Source organism: Panthera pardus, unplaced genomic scaffold (genome assembly GCF_024362965.1).
Source record: "Panthera pardus isolate Hobbes unplaced genomic scaffold, ASM2436296v1 HiC_scaffold_13, whole genome shotgun sequence".
Taxonomy (NCBI): Eukaryota; Metazoa; Chordata; class Mammalia; order Carnivora; family Felidae; genus Panthera; species Panthera pardus.
In genome coordinates, this window is record NW_026526688.1 from 39,759,204 (window position 1) to 39,786,061 (window position 26,858).

Below are 26,858 nucleotides of genomic sequence, written 5' to 3' on the forward strand. Positions count from 1 at the left end.
GATCCTTCAAAAAGAAGTACTATTTCTTTTTTAAGTTTCATAACACTCACTCAAGGCACTTTTTAAAATGTATAAAAACATTCTGAAATGTAGGAAGAAACAAAACCTATAGATGTTCACTGACATCCTCAGATAAGATCACCTTAAATAAATTAAACAAACAAAACCTTCCCAACAATGTGCTGAAGAGGTAGCAAGGGAAGCAAAGCCATGACTCGTGACAAACAAGTGAACTCCAAATGCCTTCAGCTTGCTTGCTAGTGTTTTGCTTCGTGGTGCCCCCAGCCAACCTTATCTGTAAAGAGCCAGATAGTAAATATTTTCAGCTTTGTAGGCCACATAAGGTTTCTGTTGCATATTCTTCTTTGGTTCTTTTTACAGCCCTTTAAAAGTGTAAAAACCATTCTAGCTTGAGGGCATTCGCTGGCAGCCTTTGGCCACATTTGGCCATTTGCAGGCTGTGGTCACAGAGTTCTGCCTTGGAACATCTTTGGTGCTCACACAGGGCCACCTGATGACCATCTCTGACCCAACAAAAACTAAGAAGCTTTTGTTTAAAAGGAAAGTGCCTTTCTAGATAGGCACTAAAAGAGTTCAGTTCTGCCTAAATCATTTTATTGATTTTACACAGTTCCAACAAAAATCCTAGAGCTATTTATGTTTCCTTTTAGTTATTATTTTATTGGTTTTTACTTCAGGGTGGGAGGGGAGAGAGGTCAAGGGAAATAGAGGTCAAATAAAGAATTGGGCTAAATGATGCTATAATTTATATTTTAGAAAAGGTTAAAATAAGTAAGTTCTAGATAATACTGTAAGAAGGAAAAATACAATCTTTCAAGTAATAAACCATATTATAAAGCTACAGTAATTAAGAGTATCACTCTAGGATAAATCAGAAACAGATCAATAAAACAAAACAGCATAGAAACAGACCAAAAGTTAGATAAAACATAAATACATGATGAAGTCATGAAGTGTGATGATACAATGGCTTATTTAACAAAAATATTGCAGGGTCAACTGATTATCTATAGGGGGAAATCACGTTAGATTTTTTTAATCTCAAAATGTACTCCAAGGTAAATGCCAAGTAAATCACAGAGTTGAAGTTGTAAAATTCATTAGAGGAGCTAGAAAAAAAAACATATAGTTAAATATACTTATCTTCTTTCTGTATTTGAAAAGACTTTCTTCTTTTTTTAAATCTAAGGGAAAAAGACTTTTAAAACTGATGGCAGAAATCACACTCACACAAAAGATAACAACTGACAACTGAAAAATCAAAATTAGTAAATTAAATTAGCATATTTAATTTTACATCATAAATTATATATTCTATAGTATATCATAAATTACATAGTAAACTAAAGTGCTAAGTAAAACTTAGTAAGTTAAACACAGGTAAACATCAAAAAAAATTATAAAAATATAAAGACCAACAACTAATTAGGAAAATTTTCAACAAATGAAATGGAAAAAGGGTCAGTATCCTTGGCATATAAAGATCCCTTGTAAGCTGTAAGAAATATACCAAACTTCAATAGATAAAAAGTAGACAGTTTTTTAAAGGACTCAAAAAAATTAATATATAGATAAAAAATGTTTAGCTTTACTGGTAACCAAACAAATATAAATCAAAATAGCACCATTAGCGTTTGCTTATCAAATTAGCCATGTACAGTGCATGGGGGCAATGAGTCCTACACTCTTCCCCCACTGCTGGCTGGAGTGGAAACAAACTCTGGTAAGTAATCTGGCAAGTGTTATTTACTAAGTATCTCTAAAGTGGTCATATTTTTTGTTATTAATTTCACTTCAAGGAATCAATATAAATGAAACGATCATAAATCTGGACAAAAATGGATGCACTACAGCGGACCTGGGAGCATTATACATAAAATGAGAAATGATTTAAATGCTTAACACTGGGGAATGGTTAGTAAGCTATGGCATATACATACTATGAAATACTATGTAGCCATTAAAATTATATTCATGGAGAGTTTTTAATGATGGAGAATTTATTATCTACATTAATTGAGAAAGAATACAAAATTGTGTATGTGCTAGGATCTCAGTTGTGATAAAATTCACTCACACACACACACACACACACACACACACACACACACACAGAGGTTAAAAAGAAATATGCCCAAATGTTCAAGAGTGGTTATCACTAAAAAGAAAGAAAGCAAGAAAGAAAGAAAATAAGAAAGGAAATGTTGATACTCATCAAGCCAAAACTTACTCAAAACCAGAATTACAGAACTGACAGTGACCTCATGCATCTAATCTTTGTATTGTAGATTAAAAATAATTAAAAGTACTCAGGGTGCCTGGGTGACTCAGCTCAGGGCATGATCTTGCAGTTCAAGTGGGTTCAAACCCCACAGTGGGCTCTGGGCAGACAGCTTGGAGCCTGGAGCCTACTTCGGATTCTGTGTCTCCCTCTCTCTATGTCTCTCTCTCTCTCTCTCTCTCTCAAATATAAACATTAAAAAAATTTTTTTAATTAAAAACATTAAAAGTACTTTATGAAACTGAGACATATCCCCCATGTATCAGCATCTTAACCCAACCTACAGTCAGGCCAATGCCAATCATGCTTCTTTGTGAACATCAGCAGAGTACTCTGTATAGGCAAGACACAGGTCTAAAGTAAAAGAACCAGCATCAATCAAAGTTAAGGGTCCATGTAAAAGCCCTGTAAGCAGGAAATTTTAATTCATTAAGTTGAAAATGATCAATAACCTTGATTTTGTTATTATTAGATTGTCAGAGCAACACATTATAATTAATTTAGACCTGCTCTCACTGTGGCAGGAAGCTGGGAAACAGGATTCACCAGCTACTAGATTCTAATACAATAAACAAAGGAAACAATGTACTGGGATTCTTAATGAATTAAGTAGGGAGAAACAACTCTTGGGACCATGATGCAATAGTATTAAGATACAACAGTAGGGAATACCTAAAACACCCTCTAATTAGAACAAGAAGGATCTAATCCAAATGCAGATAACAAAAGGTGTAGAAAGTACTCAAGTAACAAGTTCGTTCTGGCAGAACGCTGTGGTGGAAACAATGGAGACTGTGGAGTCACACAGACAGGGCCTGGAATCCCAGTGCATCCATCTATAAACTTCACTCTCTGGCAAGATCCTTAACCTCTCAGAGCATCAGTTTCCTCATCTGTCAAACATAGATAGTAATTAACCTTTCAGGGTGGGGGTAAGGTTTGAGATAATAGATATTAGACATCTGGTTCAAAGCCCAGTATGCCTAACAATGAATGGAACCCATTATTCTCTTGATGAAAGACCAGGGACCAAAGAAGCCAGCCACGTGTCCCTGATGCTGTGGGCACTGCTTTCCCTTTCCTGGCCAACTTGCAGGCACGGGGGGGGGGGGGGGGGGGGGGTGCAGGGAGGAGGAGCCTTGCTTGGTGCTGGCAGGGGGGCCAGAGACAGGTAGTAAGAGAATGATCTGACAATAACCCTCAGTGATTATATGGAGCCCAGACCCTGACAGTCCTTGAAGATTCCCCCAGGCAGTGCTGGCCTGGGTTCTGCTCCACTACACCCCAACCCAGACTCCAAAGAGCCTGGAACAGACCTGGGGACAAAGGGGTAGAAAAAAAAGCAAAAATAATCCCCAGAGAAGGAACAAAATAACCACAGAAGGGGGCAAAATGCATGTTATAGAAAATACAATAAGCCTTATAAATGAAAGAAAAGTAACAAGAAATAAATTAAGAATGAGAAATCAACAAATCCAGAATAAGTCAATTCAGTAACACTTTAAAAGAGATGTTGAACACAAAGAATGAAGGAAATTGGCAGTGATGGGAAGAATTAATTAAGACAGAAATCAATACTCAGTAGAAAAACAAGAGAAAAATACTAGAAATACAAGGTAAGTGTGCGTAAAATAAGAATGGGTCCTGGTGTGCATCAGGATCCTAAGAGAATTAGACAATGACCTTAATGATAAAGAGACAGAGAGAGCAAGAAAGTGTGTGTATTTACAAAGCTCTAGTCATCTCCAGAAGCTGAGAAAGATCCTGGGTGGTATTACTGATCACTGAAAAATTAAAGGGCAATTCTGACAACTTATCAATATATTAAGCCTCCGTTTTTCAGAGAAGTAATAAAGATAATTTGAGGAGATAATTCAAAATCATTTAGCAACATCAAAATTGATTGTAATTATATTACGGGTAGTTGAACAAGGAGTAATAATGAGCCCTTATTTAGAAAAACACAACTGTGTCAGACAAATGTGACAGCTTCTTGCATTGGTATAGACAAGTCTATTTTTAGGTGGCAGGACAGCACTGTGGATAAGGAAGCCCCATCTTCAGTGTGAGAAAGACCTGAGTGTCAATCTCAGAGCTGTCCCCTTACCAGTTTGGACATGTTAGTTAATCTCTCTAAGCCTTAATTTTTCATCCACCTCATTGATGTTTGTGACAATTAATAAATTGAAAGAAAGACATAGCACATAGTAAGAATCACATAAATGGTAACCTATTTTGAAGCTTTACAGCATCTATTGTGTTGAGCTAGAATTTAAAGGGAGTGGCGTAGGGACATACTTCCTCAATGTCAAGATCTTGTCAAGTGGCTAAGAAAAAATGACAGCCATGTTGATAAACTCCTCAGAGAATATATGTATTATTTCCTTTGTCCTAGCAACAAGGTTAGCACTAGATGGCTGAATGATTGAGCTTACCACAGAATATCTGTGAACCCTACCTGTCTATTGGTCCCCTAAAAAAGAGCAAATCTTCTGTGGCCCCATGCCGTCCCCCACAATGAACCTCACAAACCCACAGCAGCCAAACTCAGGCATCACAGGCTTACCTGAAAAGCATTTACTGGAGTCTCACAGATGCAAGGGTATTCCTACAAGGTTGGGACAGGTCAGCTGAGAGCCTGCTGTATATCACCGTGACCGTGTGCCACATTCAACACACCTGATATCCAACAAGTATGTCCTGACTGATGCCAGGGACTAAAAATAGCCATGCACTGGCACACCTCTTGGAATGTAAAGTTATCTTTGTTTCTCTTGCAATTCTTCAGCTCATCTGAATATTCAAAAAGAATCAAGTAATCATCAGCTAAATGGATTAAAAATGTGTATTTTCATGTTAATCTTAATTCTCACCACAGACTAGTGTTGTGTTTCAGAAGAGCAATATATTATAAACTCTATAAAATTCAATGGCTGAATTATTTACAAAATGTAAAATAGATAAGAAGGGGCCTGAAAGTATTTTGGGTCTTTCAAAAATTACTAAGCGAAGGTCATGTGTCGGGATTCTGGTCTTACTTACTTTGGAGAGTGTATTAATTTTTTTAAATATTTAGAAGAAACTGTTTTGCCGACATCCTAAGTAAAAGCTATATGGTAGGCTCCGTTGGCAACAGGAATGTGGACAGTGAGATGTTCGAGTAGAAGGAAGCGCTCTATGCTGTGCTAATCTCAGAAAACGAGCCCACCTGACAGTGCAGCTGTGCCAAGAGGCTTCAAGGAGCATCCAGAGGCCAGACCCTATGCAAACCAGAACAGGAAACACACAGTTGTGCAGGGGAGTTTTCCCAACTCTTTGTTTCAATATCTCTACAATACTTTCCAAGTCAGTGAATATAATGACAGTTTATTGCACATCATATAGTTCCTCTTTGAAAACAGCTCACTATTGAGCAGGAGCCCTGCTTCGCTCTCTTTCCCTCTCTCTCTCTGCCCCTCACTCACTTGCACCCTCCCTCAATCAATCAATCAAAACAGCTCACTTTTCCACCTTTTGCTCCTTCAAACCCTTACAAGCAAGATACTACCTTCCTACTCCTACCACCAAACTATTCCAAAGAATCTAGCAATCTTGATAGAATTTCCAAATATGTATGGGTATTTTTATTATATATTCATGAACAAAATTGGATTTTTAAAAATACAGTTCAAATCTGACTATGAAAACAAGTTAGGAGAGTGCTTTTGCGAGCCTAACCATCTAACCCTTCAATTGCACTCCTAGGTACTTATCCAGATAAGTTGAAAACTTATATCTGAAACAAATTTATGTCCTGCATACAAATGTTTATAGCAGCTTTATTCATAACACCCAAACTTAGAAGCAACCAAGTATCTAAGAGTCTTTCAATAGGTGAATGAATAAATAATCATATATCCATTAAATGGAATATTATTCAGTGATAAAAATAAATGAGTTTTCAATCCCTGGAAAGACATGGGAGGGGAGGGGACTTTAATGCATATTCTAAGTAAAAATTCAGTCTGAAAAGGCCTTGTACCATATGATTCCAACTATATGACATTCTAGAAAATGTTAAACTATACAAACAGTAAGAAGACAGTAGTTGCCCATGTGAGGGGGCGGGGCTGAGGGTGGAGTAAAGGGCAGATGGACAAATAGGTCAAGTTAGGGGATAATATTCAAATTACTCTGTATGATACTTAATACTTTCATGAATACAGGACATGAAAGCTATACAACCCAAAAAATAAACCCTAAAGTAAACAATGGACTTTGGTTAATAATATAGTATTGGGGTGCCTGGGTGGCTCAGTCAGTTAAGCATCCGACTTTAGCTCAGGTCATGATCTCGCAGTTCATGAGTTTGAGCCCTACATCAGGCTCTATGCTGACAGCTCAGATCCTGGAGCCTGCTTCAGATTCTGTCTCCCTCTGTCTGCCCCTCCCCCACTCACACTCTGTCTCTGTCTCTCTCTCAAAAATAAACGTAAAAAAAATTTTTTAATTGTATCAATATTGAATTATAACTTGTAACAAATGTAGTCTATACCAGTGCAAAAGTTAACACTAGAGAAAACCATGGGTTGGGGGAAAGGGAACACACGGGAACTCTATGTGTCTGTTCACTTTACTGTACACTTTTAACTGCTGTAAGAAATAAAGTTTATTGGAGGGAGCCAAGATGGTGGAACAGCATGGAAGTTTTTTGTATGTCTCACATCCATGAAATACAGCCAGACCAACACTAAACCATCCTGCATACCTAGAAAACTGATTGGAGGATTAACACAACAATCTGCACAACCTGAACCACAGAATTCAGCAGGTACGTGGCACAGAGAGGTGACTTGAGGAGATAGAAGCCGTGGAGGGCAGGGAGGTGCTTTTGCATGCAGAGAGGACAGAGACAGTGGGGAGAATACGGGAGAAGCACCCCTTCCCAAAAGCAGCTGGAGAGAAAGGGGAAAATTGGAAACAGCCACAGGGACTGAACTAAAAAGGGAGAAAGGAGAGGGTTTAAATCCATTAAGACTGTAAACAGGGGGAGCACAGAGCCTGCAACTCCACAGCTCAATACCTGAAAGTGCTCTGGTGGGAAGGGAAAAGACCCAGGAACAGAGTGGGGTCTGGGAGGTTCTTGGGCCACACGGGGAGAAGTGGTTCCACTGCTGGAAGGACATTTGGTAGGGGCTGTGAGGCAACCTGGGCCCAACAGACCCCAGAGAATGGCCACATTCGATGTGCTGGAACAAGGTCGTTAAGGGTGAAGCCTGGTGCCAGATGTGTGTTGTGATTTTCCATAATCCTTGAAATGCTGCTGCTAAACTATCTCGAGAACTTTTTCTGGGGCAGGCTGGCACCTGGCCGTAGTCTCTGGGCATTGGCAGCAGCACAGTCCCACAAACTTTCCTGGGTACAGCTGGCATTTGGCCATTGCTTGGTTAAACCCTCTGCAGAGGGGCAGAACGGGTCAAAGCCACTGTTTTCTGGCCACAGAAAACAGCCACATCTGAGACAAAACTCAGGAGAGAGGTACAACCTGAGGCTTGGTCACAGACAGTGTAAAAGCAGGGAGTGGACAAAAGCTGAAGACAAAGGACGGGTGCGTGATTGCTGATCAGGTAGAACAGAATTCCAATACTAGGAACTGGGTAGCTGGGTGACACCATTCTCACCGCTCCTGCACATGCGTATATGCACCTACAAGTGCCACAACAATCAACCCCAGTAGGCTAGCAGCGCCATCAAGTGGAGAATGGAGCCATTACACTAAGCCCCACACAAGTGGGCCAACCTCAGTCTTCAAGAATAGAAGTCTCACCACCTGATTAGCTTATGGACTATAAAGCGCTTCACGGTCTGACTTCTAGGGGAAAACGAAGTAATTTCAGTAGTATTTCAGTCTGTTGGCAGGTCCATGTATTCAATTTTCTTTTATTTTTTTTCTCTTTTTCACTTCTTTTCTTTTTCTTCAATACAGAAAAAGAAAAAATTCATTTTTATTTTTAATTTTTATTAAAAATATTTTTCTTTAATTTTTTCTACTATATCTTTTACTTTTGTGTGAATTTTTTCAAATTCTAGTTTACTTCCATCATTTCATTTTAGTCTACTTCAGTGTATTCACTTTTTCAAATTTTTAAACGATTTCCTTTTCTTTTCTTCTTTCCCCTTTTTCTCTAACATATCAAGCCACTTTCAACACCCAGACCAAAACACACCTAGGATCTAGCATCATTTATTTGGGGTTTTTTTGTGTGTTTTTAATTTTTTAATTTTAATATTTTTTCATTTTAATTTTTTTAATTTTAATTTTTTCTACCTCATTAATTCTTTTTCTCCCTTCAAAATGATGAAACGAAAGAATTCACCCCAACAGAAAGAGCAGGAAGAAACGACAGCCAGAAACTTAACCAACACAGATACAAGCAAGATGTCTGAACCAGAATTTAGAATCACAATAATAAGAATACTAACTGGAGTTGAAAATAGATTAGAATCCCTTTCTGTGGAGATAAAAGAAGTAAAAACTAGTCAGAATGAAATAAAAAAATGCTATAACTGGGCTGCAATCATGAATGGATGCCATGGCGGCAAGGATGGATGAGGCAGAACAGAGAATCAGTGATATAGAGGACAAACTTATGGAGAATAACGAAGAAGAATAAAAGAGATTAAAGCAAAAGAGCATGATTTAAGAATTAGAGAAATCAGTGACACTCATTAAAAAGGAACAACATCAGAATCATAGGGGTCCCAGAAGAGGAAGAGAGAGAAACAGGGGTCAGAGGGTTGTGTGAGCAAATCATAGCAGAAAACTTTCCTAACCTGGGGACAGACACAGACATCAAAATCCAGGAAGCACAGAGGATTCCCATTAGATTCAACAAAAACCAACCATCAAGAAGGCATATCATAGTCAAATTCACAAAATACTCAGGCAAAGAGAGAATCATGAAAGCAGCAAGGGAAAAAAAAGTCCTTAACCTACAAGGGAACACAGATCAGGTTTGCAGCAGACCTATCTACAGAAACTTGGCAGGCCAGAAAGGAGTGGCAGGATATAGTCAATGTGCTGAATCAGAAAAATATGCAGCCAAGAATTCTCTACCCAGCAAGGCTGTCATTCAAAATAGAGGGAGAGATAAAAAGTTTCCCAGACAAACACAAATTAAAGGAGTTTGTCACCACTAAACCAGCCCTGCAAGAAATTTTAAGGGGGACTTTTTGAGGGGAGAAAAGATGAAAATGAATGAATGAATGAATGAATGATAAATATATAAATAAATAAGCAAATAACTACCAAAAGCAACAAAGATTAGAAAGGACCAGAGAACACTACCAGAAACTCCAACTCTACAAGCAACATAATGGCAATAAACTCATATCTTTCCGTACTCACTCTAAATGTCAATGGACTAAATGCTCCAATCAAAAAACACAGGGTAACAGAATGGATAAGAAAACAAGATCCATCTATATGCTGTTTACAAGAGACCCACTTTAGACCTAAAGACACCTACAGATTGAAAGTAAAGGGATGGAGAACCATCTATCATGTTAATGGTCAACAAAAGAAAGCTGGAGTAGCCATACTTATATCAGACAATCTAGACTTTAAAATAAAGACTGTATCAAGAGATGAAGAAGGGCATTATATCATAATTAAGGGGTCTATCCACCAAGAAAACCTAACAATTGTAAATATTTATGTGCCAAATGTGGAAGCACCCAAACATATAAATCAATTAATCACAAACATAAAGAAACTCATTGATAGTAATACCATAATAGTAGGAGACTTCAACACCCTACTCACAGTAATGGACAGATAATCTAATTTAAAAAATCAACAAGGAAACAATGGCTTTGAATGACACACTGGACCAGATGGACTTAACAGATATATTCAGAACATTTCATCCTAAAGCAACAGAATATACATTCTTCTCCAACGCACATGGAACATTCTCCAGAATACACCACATACTGGGACACAAATCAGCCCTCAGCAAGTACAAAAAGATCAAGATCATACCATGCATATTTTCAGACCACAATGCTATGAAACTCGAAATCAACCGCAAGAAAAAATTTGGAAAGGTAAAAAATACTTGAAGACTGAAGAACATCCTACTAAAGAATGAATGGGCTAACCAAGAAGTTAAAGAGGAAATTAAAAAGTATATGGAAGACAATGGAAATGATAAAACCACAACCCAAAACCTCTGGGATGCAGGAAAGGTGGTCATAAGAGGACAGTATATAGCAATCCAGGCCTTCCTAAAGAAGGAAGAAAGGTCTCAGACATACAATCTAACCTTACACCTTAAAGAACAGGATAAAGAACAGCAAATAAAACCCCAAACTAGCAGAAGACAGGAAATAATAAAGATTAGAACAGAAATTAATGCTATCAAAACCAAAGAAACAGTAGAACAGATCAATGAAACCAGAAGCTGGTTCTTTGAAAGAATTAACAAAATGGATAAATCAGTAGCCAGTTTGATCAAAAAGTAAAAGGAAAGACCCCAAATAAATAAAATCAAGAATGAAAAAGGAGAGATCACAACCAACACAGCAGAAATAAAAACAATAATAAGAGAATATTATTAGCAATTATATGCCAACAAAATGGGCAATTATATGCCAATAAAATGGAAAAAATGGAAAAATTCCTAGAAACACATACACTACCAAAACTGAAACAGGAAGAAATAGAAAATTTGAACAGACCCATAACCAGTAAGAAAATCGAATCAGTAATCAAAAATCTACCAAAAAACAAGAGTCCATGGCCAGATGGCTTTCCAGGGGAATTCTACCAAACATTTAAGGAAGAGTGAACACCTATTCTCTTGAAGCTGTTCCAAAAAAATAGAAACGGAAGGAAAACTTCCAAACTCATTCTATGAAGGCAGCATTACCCGGATTCCAAAACCAGACTGAGACCCTACTAAAAAGGAGAACTATAGACCAATCTCCCTAATGAACATAGATGCAAAAATCCTCAATGAGATATTAGCAACTGGCTCCAGCAACACATTAAAAAAAATCATTGACCACGACCAAGTGGGATTTATACCTGGGATGCAGGGCTGGTTCAATATCTGCAAAACAATTAACGTGATTCATCACATCAATAAAAGGAAGGACAAGAACCATATGATCCTCTCAATAGATGCAGAGAAAGCATTTGACAAAATACAGCATCCTTTCTTGATAAAAACCCTGAAGAAAGTAGGGATAGAAGGAGCATACCTCAAGATCATAAAAGCCATATATGAAAGACCCAATGCTAATATCATCCTCAATGGGGAAAAACTCAGAGCTTTCCCCCTGAGGTCTGGAACAAGACAGGGATGCCCACTCTCACCACTGTTATTCAACATAGTATTGGAAGTCTTAGCCTCTGCAATCAGACAACACAAAGAAATAAAAGGCATCCAAGTCAGCCAGGAGGAGGTCAAACTTTCACTCTTCGCAGATGACATGATACTCTATATGGAAAACCCTAAAGATTCCACCAAAAACTACCAGAACTGATTCATGAATTCAGCAAAGTTGCAGGATATAAAATCAATACACAACAATCGATTGCATTCCTATACACCAACAATGAAGCAACAGAAAGAGAAATCAAGGAATCGATCCCATTTGCAGTTGCACAAAAAAACCCCATAAAATACCTAGGAATAAATCTAACCAAAGAGGTGAAAAATCTATACACTGAAAACTATAGAAAGCTTATGAAAGAAATTGAAGAAGCCACAAAAAAATGGAAAAAGATTCCATGCTCCTGGATAGGAAGAATAAATATTGTTAAAATGTCTATACTATCCAAAGCAATCTACATATTCAATGCAATCCCTATCAAAATAACACCAGAATTCTTCACAGAGCTAGAACAAATGATCCTAAAATTTGCATGGAACCAGAAAAGACCCCGAATAGCCAAAGCAATCTTGAAAAAGAAAACCAAAGCAGGAGGCATCACAATCCCAGACTTCAAGCTATACTACAAAGCTGTAATCATCAAGACAGTATGGTACTGACACAAGAACAGACACTCAGATCAATGGAACAGAATAGAGAACCCAGAAATGGACCCACAAATGTATGGCCAACTAATCTTTGAGAAAGCAGGAAAGAATACCAATGGAATAAAGTCTCTTCAGCAAGTGGTGCTGGGAAAACTGGACAGCGACATGCAGAAGAATGAACCTGGACCACTTTCTTTTTTTTTTTTTTTTTTTTTAACGTTTATTCATTTTAGACACAGAGAGAGACAGAGCATGAATGGGGGAAGGTCAGAGAGAGAGGGAGACACAGAATCTGAAACAGGCTCCAGGCTCTGAGCTCTCAGCACAGAGCCCGATGCGGGGTTCGAACTCACGGACCGCGAGATCATGACCTGAGCCGAAGTCGGTCGCCCAACCGACTGACCACCCAGACGCCCCTAACCTGGACCACTTTCTTACACCATACACAAAAATAAACTCAAAACTCTAAATGTAAGACAGGAAGCCATCAAAATCCTCAAGGAGAAAGCAGGCAAAAACCTCTCTGATCTTGCCAGCAGCAACTTCTTACTCAACACGTGTCTCTGTGGAGGCAAGGGAAACAAAAGCAAAAATGAACTACTGGGACCTCATCAAAATAAAAAGTTTGTGCACAGTGAAGGAAACAATCAGCAAAACTAAAAGGCAACCGACAGAATGGGAGAAGATATTTGCAAATGACATATCAGATAAAGGGTTAGTATCCAATATCTATAAAGAACTTATCAAGCTCAACACCCAAAAAACAAAGAATCCAGTTAAGAAATGGGCAAAAGACATGAATAGACACTTCTCCAAGGAAGACATCCAGATGGCCAACTGACACGTGAAAAAATGCTCAACATCACTCATCATCAGGGAAATACAAATCAAACCCACAATGAGATACCACCTTACACCTGTCAGAATGGCTAACATTAACAACTCAGGCAACAACAGATGTTGGCAAGGATGCGGAGAAAGAGGATCTCGTTTGCATTGTTGGTGGGAATGCAAGCTGGTGCAGCCTCTCTGGAAAACAGTATAGAGGTTCCTCAAAAAATTAAAAACAGAACTTCCCTACAACCCAGCAATTGCACTACTAGATATTTATCCAAAGGATACAAAAATGCTTATGTGAAGGGGCACATCCACCCCAATGTTTACAGCAGCACTATCAGCAATAGCCAAACTATGGAAAAAGCCCAAATGTCCATCGACTGATGAATGAATAAAGAAGATGTGGTATATACATACAATGGAACGTTACTTGGCAATCAAAAAAAAAAAAAAAAAAAAAAGAAATCTTGCCATTTTCAATGTGGATGGAACTAGAGTGTATTATGCCAAGTGAAATAAGTCAAATCAGAGAAAGATAACATATTGTATTATTTCACTCATCTGTGGAATTTAAGAAACAAAACATATGAACATAGGGAAGGGAAGCCAAAATAAGACCATAGCAAAGAGGGAAGCAAACCATAAGAGACTATTAAATACAGAGAACAAACCGAGGGTTGCTGGAGGGGTGTTGGGTAGGAGGATGGGCTAAATGGGTGATGGGCATTAAGGAGGGCATTTGTTGGGATGAGTACTAGGTGTTATATGTAAGTGATGAATCACTAAATTCTATTCCTGAAATCATTATTACACTATATGTTAACTAACTTGGATTTAAATTAAAAATAAAATAATAAAAATAAAAATAAATAAAATAAAATCTTAGCCCCTTCAGAAGCAATCGAAAATTCAGCAAAGAAACAGATTTTAATAGATTTTGTATATTCTCTTGAAAATTGAGCAGTGTGACATACAGAGGGAAAATGTACCTGTAAACACATTGTTTTCAAATTTGGTCAATAACTCAAAGTGGATTTCAAAAGATACAGGAGGGGATCTGGTTTTAACAGTTAAGAAGGGTTAGTAATTAGCACATGGTAAATGCACAATTCTGAAGCACCTAAATGTTTTTAAACCTAATCAAAACTCATCTGTTAAGCACCAATAACATGTTTAGCAATTGTCAAACTCAAGGCGTTGATAACAGGGTCAATACAATCCCTGTCCTCCAGCAGGTTAGATGTAGAGACAGCAAATGAGACGTCATCACCAGAGGGGGGTCCTCTCTCACAGGACACAGACTATACTCAAAGATGTAAGTACAGGAGGGAAACAGTGACACTTGAATGCTGAGGAAATTCAAGTTTATTTATTTTGAGAGACACAGACAGCATGAATGGGGGAGGGGCAGACACAGATGGGGAAAGGGAGAATCCCAAGCAGGCTCCATGCTGCCAGAGTGTTGAGGAAATTCTAAGCAAAGAAACAAAACCACTGGGATAAGGAATGCATGGGGGTTTTGATGATTTCAGGGAGGAAGGTGATCTTGGCTTCTTAGAAAAGGTGAAAAGCAATCCAAGTAAAGCAGAATAAATCAGCACACCCTTAGTCATGGGAAGAGCATGGCTTCCCTTATCATATACCTCCTTAGGAAGGTGATGTGATTGTGATGAGATACAAGCACATTTCTAGGGTGGAGCCAGGATAAGTTTAAATTTGATCTAATTTACAACTGCAGCTGTTGAAAGTTCCTCAAAGAAAGGTTACCAGATAATTCTAAGAGCGTGCAGCAAGCATCAGGAGAACGCCAAGTAACACAGAAGAAAAAGTGGTCTCTGAGATAGATGGAGGAGGAGGCAGGGATCCTCTGAAGTCAATATTCTCTCTGGGTCTTGGTTTTATCAACTGGACAGAGGTCAGCAAACTTTTCTGAAAAGGGCCAGACAATGACTGTTTTAGGTCTTGCTCTTATTGTGCAAAAGCATAGGCAATATTCAAATGAATTAATCAGAGCATGGCCATGTTTCACTAAAACTTCATTTTACAGAACAGGCAGCAGGCAGGCCAGTTTGTCAATGCCCCTGAATTGTAAAATGGGTGTAGTAATAACTTTCCTAATGTTAAATATTTTTGGATAAAGATCAAGAAGGGGGAGTTGATATAACTTATAAGTGACACTGTGTATTCACTGTTCATTGAGCTATATTCATGGACTATAAGCATCTGTGTGCATCTAGAAACATTTGCATCCCACTCATCTTTCTACCATTCCTCCTAATTCACCGGTTGAAGTATCTCCTCCCATCCACCTGCTCTGGGATCTCCTTAAATTTTCTCCTCTCCAGTATCTTCAACCTCCCTCTGTCTATTGCCTCCTTGCATTAGCACACAAACAGTATAAATCTATTCTGCCCCCCACAAAATAACAACCACCACTTCCTTGACCACATCCCTGTGTATTTACCACTCCAATGACAGTCAGCTTCAGGAAACAGTGATCTGTTCCAGCTTGCTCCACTTCTCATCTCTTCCACTTAAAATCCCTCTGTTAATTGGATTTTGACCCCACTAGTCTTCTGTAATAGTCTTTGCCAAAATCAATAGATACTTCTTAGTCGTTAACTCACTTGACCCCTCTCTAGTAATGGAAACTGCTGACAGTCATCATTTCCTTCAAACTCTCTCCCCACTTGGCTTACCAGATAACACCAGCTTCAATTGACTGTGGCCTCTCTGGCCCTCCAGACCTTCACAGGCTACTCCCCTTCCCTTAAATGTTTCCATTCACCAAGTTTCTGCTCTGAACCTCCTCTCTGTATATGTAATAATTTGTGAAATACAGGCTTCAAAGTCATAAACTTATTTTAATTAAAGCCATGGAAGTGAATTATGAAGTGATGAAAACTGAATCCATCTCCTTCTCTTCAGACCTACTCTGCCCTCCCAGACTGTCCCTCTCAATAGAACAAAAGTACACCTAGTTACCCAAACCAGATACTTCTGTTCTCCCCTACTTCTCTTCTCCTTCAACCCACATTTCCAGTTGACGGTCATCTCCTATCAATTCTAATTTTCTGAGTTCTCACATCTTGCGCAGGAATCCAATGAATACTTCTCAATTTTTTTAAAGTTTATTTATTTTGAGAAAAGGGGAGAAGGGAATAGATAGAAGGAGAAAGAATCCCAAGCAGACCCCATGCTGTCACTGCAGAGCCTGACATAGGGCTGGAACCCACAAACCATGAGATCATGACTTGAGCCAAAACCAAGAGTCAGATGCCTAACTGACTGAGCCACCTAGACACCCCAAATACTTCTCAATTTTACTATGACCTATGCTCTCAGCAGTGCTGACACTGTTGAGTATACCCTCAAATGGCTAATCTCCCTTCTCTGATCTTAGAGGTACTGCACTCCTGCCTCTTTGGGCACTTGCTCTCACTATCCCCTGGCAGCTGCTTCTTCATGGCCTATTGTGTGCCTCAAGGTCCTTCCCTGGGTTCTGGTCCAACCCCATGGCTTTAAGTCCCATCTATCTATATGCCTTCAGGACCAAATTAGAATCTTTAGCCATACATTTCTCTAGAGAAGCAGAACCTTCTATCCAACTACCCACTCACATCTACATTCGGTTATTAAGAAGCACAATAGTGGCTGTAGTTTTTGACTACCCGGCATGCCTCCACACCCACTTCCTCTGTAATGGTACTCCTCTTTCCTGTGAGGAATGCATGCCAGGTGGCTGAAACCCCAGCATCTCACCACAGTCATGGCCTAAGCCCAGCCAGTCAGAGCCCTGCACCCCTCCCAGAGTGCCCACTGCATGGAAAGTGCCTTGTTCAACAATCATTGCAAACACACCTACTGACTACTTTAGACTGCTTTAGGATTTCCACGCTAGGGCATAAACATTAGTCACTAAGTCAGTAATAGTCATTGAACATAATACTTTCCAGATGTTTCTCCAAACACAAAATAAACAGCAGGAACTAGAAGGCTCAATCACTTTCCTATAAGGTCATATCCTGTTAATATCATAATGAGCTTTAAATTTCAAATGGGAGGGGGAGGGGTTTAAATATGTTTAATGCTTAACATTTAAAATCTGGCCAAATCATACTAGGAAGCCAAATCTGTAGATCTGTGGTGTACTGGAAAGAAAGGTAAACCTACATCCAAACCCCAGCAGTCCCACCCCAAAACGGCTGAGTGACCAGGACAAGTTATTTTGCCTCAGTTCCTCCAATCATTAAAATGAGAACCTCGTGGGGCACCTGGGTGGCTCATTCAGTTAAACATCTGACTGTGGCTCACATCATGATCTCATGGTTCATGAGTTCGAGCCCCACGTCAGGCTCTATGCTGACAGCTCAGAGCCTGGAGCCTGCTTTGGATTCTGTGTCTCCCTCTCTTTCTGCCCATCCTCTGCTTGTGCTCTGTCTCTCTCTCTCAAAAATAAATAACTTTAAGAAAAAAATGTTTTAATGAGAATCTTGTGGGATCTTCAGAGATTTAGATCAGGTAATTTATAAGAAGTCCCCAGTACAAATTAAATTTTCCAGAAGTACCAGACAAAGAAAACTTGAGGTTTTAAAGAAAGTATTTTATCTAGTTCTACTAAAAAATAATTTTTCAAAATTTCTAAAAGCATCTGATAATGGAAAAGAATTGGGAAGGAATAAGAGCTGTGACATGCATTCACTTAACAAAATGAGTAAAATATATTGAGTAATAACCAAATAAATGTTAGGGCAACAACTTCTGTAGAACCATATGGCCTAATATCGCTTTGAAAAACCAAAGATTGGTAGAAATCACTTTCCTACAGTGATACAAAGATTCTATAACAGACATCTCTGACTCTATTATGAGCAGATGTGAATTTTGCCAGACTACTCTAAACTTTAGACACCAAAGCAATGCAAAAAAAGTCCAAGCTCCTTATAACATAGTATGCCATCACTAAGAGAAGGCTTCTTCTCATCTTGACAGACTTTCTGAATTACACATGTGAGATTTAGAGAATCTTTATGAACCATCCAAATCCTACCCTTGAAGCAGGTTCACATCCTGTTATTCAATTAAATTATTTCCTTTAACTATTGAACAAAAATATTCCACCGATCTGCTTCAGACTTTCCACTGAGCGCTCTGGAATACAGAATGGAAATAAAATATGTGACTCTCACTCTGGTAATGGAGATAAGATTAAAAAGAATAACAAAAAAAAGTAATACATTTGTGATAAATGCACCACTGCTTCTATGGTAATTCAGAGAGGGGCTGCCTTCCAGCATTAGAATGGGGAAAGTAGGGGTGTGTTCTCAGAAGAGGGATTATTTGAGAGAGGCGCTGAGGCTTGGGCAGGATTTGATTGGGCAGAATGGGACAGAGGGCACACTGCAGTGAAGTGAGAGCAACTTGTGCTTTACACAATCGCAGAGATACCATTCACTTCACAGTCATGTTGGATTTTAAAGTTATTATGAAAATGGTCTGACTGATAGCAATGAAATGTCTTGAGAAAAGAGTGCTTTTCTCTACCTTACACAATAACAAGCAGCGTGGCTGCCTCCCAGAGACTTCAAGAAAATTTGTCTCAAACCTTGTGGAAATGGAAAGAAAAAAAAACTCCCTTAAAATTCTGTCATAAGAATCTAGCCCTCACACAGGATCTCCAGTCCCAATTCACAGTGCCTGGGTGGCCTGGAAAATCTCAAGCCAAAAATCTGTCTTAAGGCAGTCCCAGGTTGGTGGTATCCCCAAGAAATCTGGCAGCACCAAAACATAAATTATCTAGAGGAACTCACCTTCCACCTAGACCTCCAAAAACCCCCATGGATATATATTCAAAAAATTCACAAAATATGCAAAATAATATTCACAAAATAAGTCAAAAATATGCAGGAGCAAGAACCAGCAGAAACCACAAAAAGCCGGTTCAGCAAAGATTTCAGGTACTGAAATTATCAAACACAGAATATTACACAATCATGTTTAAAGAAATAAAAGTAGCAATTGATAAAATGAATATGAAACAAGAACCTATTAAAATAAGCATATTTTTAAAATTTTTTTAACAATTTATTTATTTTTGAGAGAGAGAGAGAGAGAGACAGAGCACAAGAAGGGGAGGGGCAGAGAGAGAGGGAGACACAGAATCTGAAGCAGGTTCCAGGCTCTGAGCTGTCAGCACAGAGCCCAATGCAGGGCTCAAACTTACAAACCATGAGATCATGACTTGAGCCAAAGTTGTATGCTTAACCAACTAAGCCACCCAGGTGCCCCCAAACAAGCAGATTTTTAAATGGACTAAACAGAACTTTTATAAATAAAAACACATAAGATACATGATATTTAAAACACAAGGGATATGTTTGTTAGCAGACTAGAAACTGATGAAGATTTGTGAACTTGAAGATGAAGCTGAAGAAGTTAGAGAGAATAAAGAATAGAAATACAGAGATGGAAAATTTAATGAGAGGTTAAAAAGACATGAGGATGTTGAAGACATTTAACAGATCTAGCTGGATTTCCATGAGAAAAGAAAGAGAATGGATCAAAGGCAGCATTGAAAGAAATAATGTCTGGGCATTTTCTAGAATTGATGAAAAGATGTCAATCCAAAGACATGAGATCAAACAGATCCAGAACAGATTCATTAAAAGACCTCCACACCTAATAAATCACAGTGATACCACAGAACACCCAAGACAAGGAGATCTTAAATGCAGCAAGAATGAAAAGATAGATAACTGATCTCAAGAAACAAATAACTGATCTCTGAAGAGCTACAACATAAGACAAAAATCAGGAAATAATACTTTCAGTGTGATAAGAGAAAATAAATGTCAATTTAGCACTAATACAGGCTGAGGAAACATCTTAGGATGAGATAAATATATCATGGAAAGAATATTCTAGACAGAGGAAATGACAAGTACAAAGTACAAAGGTCTGAAGATGGGAACATGCTTGGGATATCTGGGAAAGAAGGCCAATGTGATGGGAAAAGAGTAAATGAAGAGAGTGCCAAAAGATGAGGACTGAAGAGTACGCTGGGGCAGACTATATGAGCCTTTAAAGGTAATTTTAATGACCTGAATTTCTCCACTGGAAATTCTCCAGTGGAGGCTCCAATAAGCCCCACTGGTTGAGTTCAACATTGTTGAGTATCCAGATACTGGTTAGATGGCCTGATGCACAGGGTCAGGCATCAGCTTTACGACCTAATTAGCTGATCTTTAAGGCTCCGTTCAACTTTGAAACCTCATTCAGGCAAAATAATGACAGAAGAATTATGGTTAATCATTATTCAACCAATCATACTTTATTAAGATCTGTTTTAGAATCGTAACTAACAAAAAAAAAAAGTCAAAGAAAAGAATTCTAAAATCTAAGCACGATCTACACTCCACTGGATTTTCACCAGCCATGGCATTTGGCAAGCTTTAACTCATTTAAGGGAACTTTGAGGCTAAAAAGTAATACATACTATTCACCTTTTAATCTGAAAACTGTATTGAATAGGTCCTTGGAGTATAATATTCAAAAGCCAGTTACCTGATGGCCGGTTACATTTGTTGAAACTGTGAATAACTAGCTTTAAAAATGGTTTTTCTATTAACCTAAGTAATGAAATTGCTTGTTCAGTTCTCACTGAAAAGGCAAAAAAAAATTTAAATCAACTTACATGTCTTTGTCATACATGTTTCCTGCAGGATGGCACTGGCATTTTAATGTCCAGTGTACCTTTATAGAAATATATATATTCTGGACAAATTCAACAAAGTGTCTCCCAGAAGAAGAGTGTACAATGGTATTTCTTTGCCCATCCTCTTAAATTCATACTACAAAACAGAACTCTAGAACCCAGGCCCACTTTGCCCATATCTTCCATTATTTCCCACCTGTAACTCTCAGCTCTAACCATCTCCTTCTTTATCCCAGCTACATCATAATCCTTTGCCAAGGCTCTTCCTCCTGTCCTAGATGTTCTCCACACTCTCTTTGCATCAAGCCAAAACATTTATTCTCATCACCAGTTCAAAACTTGCACAGAGCCTCCTTCAAGTAATTGTGTGTTTCTAACAAAACTGAATGTTCCTTGGGAGTAGACAGTCATATGAATCCCCCAGAACTTGTACCTCTGCAATGGCTCTAAAAATATTTGAATTGAATCTGCCCAGACCTTATAAATTACCATGAAAGTTTTTCATCAAAATCAGATATCAGCTAAAATTCTCATTTTATTTTTTGCGTAAGAGGACAGAACACACACACTGTTAATCTCTGCCTAGATTGTTGGCTCAAGACTGGCTGATCATCCAATCTTGCTTAATATGTTGCCTAGAACATTATCTGCTCATACTCTGACCACCTAAGCACATAACCCTCCAGCAAGGCAGCTGCAAAGGGGACAAAGCTGTGCATACTGCCAACCACAAAGTGGTCTGAAGAGATGGCAGTGAATTATGGCAAAAATAGTAGTGGCTTGCCATATATTGAATGTTTATCATATGCTAGACTCTGTTCTGGGTGCTTTCTAGGTAGTAATTCACTTAATACTCTAAGAACTACAAGGTAAGTTACATTATTGTCCCTGGTTTACAGATGGAGAAGCTGAGGTACAGAGAAATTAAGTAACTTCCCCAGTCTCACAGCTAAGATGTGGCCAGAACTTGATTTAAACTTGGCCAATCTGTTGGGCTCTGGAGCTCACATTCTTAATGACAATTTCACATACACATCTATAAAGGGCATACTGTATTATCCATACATTCAGAGAGAATAAAAATGTCTGCTTAAATGGGGTGGGGGTGGGGGGAGAGAGAGACAGAGACAGAGAGACAGACAGAGATGAGAGGATGCAGTAGGTTTAAACTTGCAGTCCTGGGGCCAGACTCTTAACTATGCAACCTCAGGCAAATTACTTAATCTCTCTAAGCCTCAATTTCCTCATCTGTAAATTGGGGATAATTATACCTTCTATCACTGCTAATGAGTGGCAGAAGTAGGAATCAACCCCATAATCTTTCCATAACACTATGGTGCCACATCCTCCAGAAGATTATAATCTTTTGCAATTGTGGGGTTTACCAATGCTTTCCTGCTGCCCGGCTGGTTTGGAGGCAACTGTACCTCCAACTAGAATCTCCTGGTCCCATTACATCTAAAAAGTCTGGGGTTGCGAGTTAATCAGTGGGCCACCACACAAGGCACACTAGATAGCAAAGACAGGCCATCCTCTTCCTCATGAACAGCTCCATCTAGCGAAAGGAGGGTGCTCAGCTCCTATCTCCGTGTAACCCCCTATAGCAAAGGCAAGAATTACCAGCACCTGGAGCACCAATGTCTACTCTACCCAGAACAACACACTCCCTTCTACACAAAATTCTTAATAGGGTGTGTATCCCCAAAACCTCCAAGAGTGAACTTATTCTATTGGGTCAGGACTTTTCAACCCTTCCACCTGGGAACTGCAGTGCTCAGAGCCTCATTCTATCAGCTCTGCGAGGGCCCTGGGCTCTGCTCAGAACATATGAAGATCAAAACAAAACAAAACAAAACAAAACAAAACAAAACAAAACAAAAAAAAGAAAATACAAAGATGAGTCACCAACTGGGAAATGCCTCATGCTGTCATCACCCAGCGCAGTTCCTTGGTGGAATGCTGCAAAGTCTTACTTACTCACTATACAGCACTGAGCAAAGTTGTTTATAAAGGTAAAAAATAAAAGTGAAAAACTATCTAGCATCTAAGGAATGCACCAAACCAACAGGTCTGTGTGGGGGTTATGGTACCGTGGCTCATCCTTTGTTTTGAGACTTTTCATATGTTCTGGAATATAGTACTATTATTACCATATAGATTTTTTTCAGTAACACAGGCAACTTATAACCTGGATTGGAAGAGACATAAGGATCTTCATCCCCAATCTATTTCATAATCGTCTGCATTATGCTCCTATAAAAATAATGGGACAGACAGCTTGAATATTCTGTTATTATGGGAGGATATGGTCTTCTCTTTTCAAGAACCCTACAGGTCACTTGTATTTCAACTTCTAACAGAAGTCCCTTATGGACTGGGGCACCTGGGTGACTCAGTCAGTTAAGTGTCAGACTCTTGGTTTTGCTTCAGGTCATGATCTCATAGTTCGGGTTCAAGCCCCATGTTGGGCTCTGTGCTGACAGTGAAGAGCCTGCTTAGGATTCTCTCTCTCCCTCTCTCTCTGCCCCTCCTCTCCTTGCTCACTTACTCTCTCTCTAGCAAAAAAAATAAACATTAAAAAAAAAGAAGTCCTTATGAATCTACTACCAACACAATAAAGCCATGGATATGTGCTGCCTTTCCACCTTCTCAGTATTAAATCCATGTGTGAATAGCATCTCTTCTAATGAAACTTAAACTTATTTTGACCAAAGAGTACCCTTTCATCCTAATACTTCTGGATTCCGTCAAGAAGCCCATATTCCATATCAACATTCCCCTTCCTAATCTCCCCTATTCTGGATTAAGAGGTTAGATATTTTTAGCATTTCCCTACCAGCAGCAACTCCTTTTCTACTATCATTTAAACTTGTCCCTGTCTGAATTTCCACCAGCTCCTGCTCTTTATTGAAATTCAGTAAGTAAAACAACTGCAACATAAATTCGCACTCCCAACGCTCTCACTGATTTAAAAAATAAAAATTAGGGGCGCCTGTGTGGCTCAGTCAGTTAAGAATCCAACTTTAGCTCGGGTCATGATCTCACAGTTCATGAGTTCAAGCCCTGCATCAGGCTCTGCACTGACAGCATGGATCCTGCTTGGGATTCTCTCTCCCCCTCTCTCTGCCCCTTTCTCTCTCTCTCTTTCTCTCTCTCTCAATCTCTCTCAAAATAAATAAGTAAACTTGAAAAAAGTTATAATTTAAAAATCAAAGTTAAATATTAAGGTGATGTTTTTATTTCAAAACAATAATAATTGCATGCAATCTAAATAGTTAACAACTGTGTATTACTAATAAACAGCATTTCCTCTCCATGGCAAAGCCTCTATTATTCTATCATTTCCTCTTTCCTGATAGGAAATCTTTAGGTCCTGAGGAGAAACACAGCAGCTGGCCCAAGCACTGAAAAATAGTCTGCTAGGCAGACACTGAGGTATGTGTAGTAAACATCAGAAGGAGAGGATATTGGTTCTTTTTCACTCCTTTGGTAACAGTGGCCAACACTGGTAATACTCTCATTTGGCTCTGTCACCGCCAGCCACCATGAGTGATGGGGAGACAGCAAGACCATCTGCTGTGGCATTAACACAGCAGCCATTCTCTCCCCCATTCAGGATGCCATACTGTGCGTCCAGCCTCTCTGAGCCTTCAGCCACTCCCGAGAGAGAAGATACCTCTGCCTCCAGCTCTCCACCCCATGGACCCCCCACCAAAGGCAGAAACCCAGGCATTATCTGTGTAAAGTGCCAAGCACATCAATAATGTCAAAAGGCGAGCGGTGGGGGGAGCTTAGTGCTACACATGCCTAGAAGAAGACACAAAGAACGATGTACAACGTGCTCTGTCCGTGTGTCTATTATGTTTCCCACCTGTCATGGTCACTCTGCCTCTGCAATGCTACCCATCCCCCAAACAGTTGGGAAAACATTTCCCTGGAACAACACCAACGTATTTAAAGATAACCACAGTCCTGAAGATGGATTTTTCCATCTTCCATGACTTAGGGTCAGGTCTGCACTTACTTATGTTTTTTATCGCCTACCATGGTTTAAAGCTAAAATACTATGAAAACCCTACACTTTCTTTGGGCAATTATGTTTCTTTTAAATCTCTCCCCAACCACAGAAAATCTAAAAGCAAAACATATTGAAAATCACTCACTAGAACTGAATATCTCCAGAGCAAATCTTCGGCTTAAAACCACCAATGACCTAACACCGAATGTGCCTTTCCTCCTAGGATGGGGGGTTCTGACAATGGGCTCCCTTCCAAACAGCACAGCATTCATGCACTCAGGAGCTGGGAAAAGACAATCCTGGAGGCTGCAAAGATGGCCTTATTGACATGCCAGGCATGCATGGCCAGGGATAGCAGTGTTTCCTTAAGCTTCGGCAACTTGAAATTTGGACAGAGTTATGAAGAATGATTACCAGCTGGGGAGGAGGGAGGGGCGACCAGGAGAAAGTGCATATATGATACTTAAAGAGACAGATTTATGACCTGACACAACTTGGACACAATGTAATACCACATTACTGTTGTGTAAAAATTTCAGTTCATTAAGATGGAATCTTAAGTATGAAAACAGATAAGAGCCAAGGAGATAATCCAGCCCTCCTCCTCCCCAAAACTATAATTCCCTCCTCTTAATGTCTGATATGACCCTGAAATTGCCTTCAGATCTGGGTTTGAGCAGACACTGGCATTTTTAAAACAATAGACAAATGTCACTTTCTATACAAGATTAAGAATAGTGCTCTTCTCGTGGCAAAGGCTTTTCTAATTCCCAGCAGAGGGACTCCCGGCGGGAGAAAGCGCAGCCATGGCCAGGACACTCTCCCATGACCTTGGAGGGACTTGGGAGATGACTCCAGCCAAGCCCTTAGAAATAGAGCAGTTTTGTTCCCACTACCTCTTCGTATTGATATACTCTCCCCAAATATCCTCAGACTCACATTTTATGCTGAAAACGTTTTTCAAAGCTATAAATCTAGGAGTGAAATGAAGACATTACTGGCTTTACAGGGTTGCTGAATTAAGATACCGCATTTTTACTCAAACTATCCTGATCTTATAAAAATAAAAAACAAATTTGTTTGTAAAAGTACTCACTCCTGAATTGTGTTAAATACCATGTGGTTTTTTCAGGCCTTTAACATAGTGTTTTAAATAGCTATAGAATGTCTATTTATATCCAGCTTGCCTCCTAAGATAATACATAAGAGCCAGAACTCAGAAGGAAAAATCAAGAAAATGCAACTGTTTCAAAGGTACTCAGGCTATGAGCGGACTTTTGCTGGAATAAATGTTCTTATTCACAGCCTGTGTTGAAATCTCCCTGCGTGGTGATGAGTCACCACCACGCCTCTTTCAAACATCTAGCCTGGGATCCCATGGACCTCACCACTGTCTTGGCTGACTTGCAACCCCGGGCAAACCACAGTCAACCTAGCAAAGAATGTGGTTCTTCCATCAGAACCAAGGTAGACTTGTAGCTTAATTAGGCATGATCCTAGACCCCCTGTTAAAGGACACATGATCCTAGATCCCCTCTTAAGGGACACATGATCCTAGATCCCCTGTTAAAGGACAAAGATATTTTTCCTATATTTAACACATATGTAAGGGTGTGGGGTACATTTGGGAAAATGGATACCTAAAAATGTATTATTTTTAATACAAAAAGAGCACTTGGCAAAAGAGCATACTCTCTATTCTTTTAAACTTAACATTTAAATTTCCAAGAAGTAACCTCTTGGTCTCACCTCCAAGGATGAGGTCAAGGGCCCACATTCACCTATCCACATCCTGGATGGTTTTGCAGTCAGACCATAAATGTAGTGGCATAGAAGAATGAAAAGTATCCAATCCATTGCCTTCACTTTACAACCAGGGGATGGTTTTTACTCACTTTTACTCACTTTTACTTCCATTCTAGTTAGCTACTTCACTTATTTGAGCATTTTCTCCTCATA

The 26,858-nt window shown here is 39.2% G+C and overlaps 1 protein-coding gene across 10 annotated transcripts in view; it reads right to left on the reverse strand.

Annotated features, from left to right (window-relative positions):
• The window catches only part of CSGALNACT1 (chondroitin sulfate N-acetylgalactosaminyltransferase 1), a 347,129-nt gene that overhangs the window by 229,540 nt on the left and 90,731 nt on the right, over positions 1 to 26,858 (reverse strand). For 4 of the 10 annotated variants that reach the window (XM_053900994.1, XM_019440614.2, XM_053901001.1 and 1 more), the window contains exon 3: positions 4,869 to 5,095. The exons of the other annotated variants lie outside the window; for them this stretch is intronic. The gene's annotated coding sequence lies outside the window, so the exon portion shown is untranslated. The remainder of the gene's footprint in view (positions 1 to 4,868; positions 5,096 to 26,858) is intronic. 10 annotated transcript variants of the gene reach the window in all.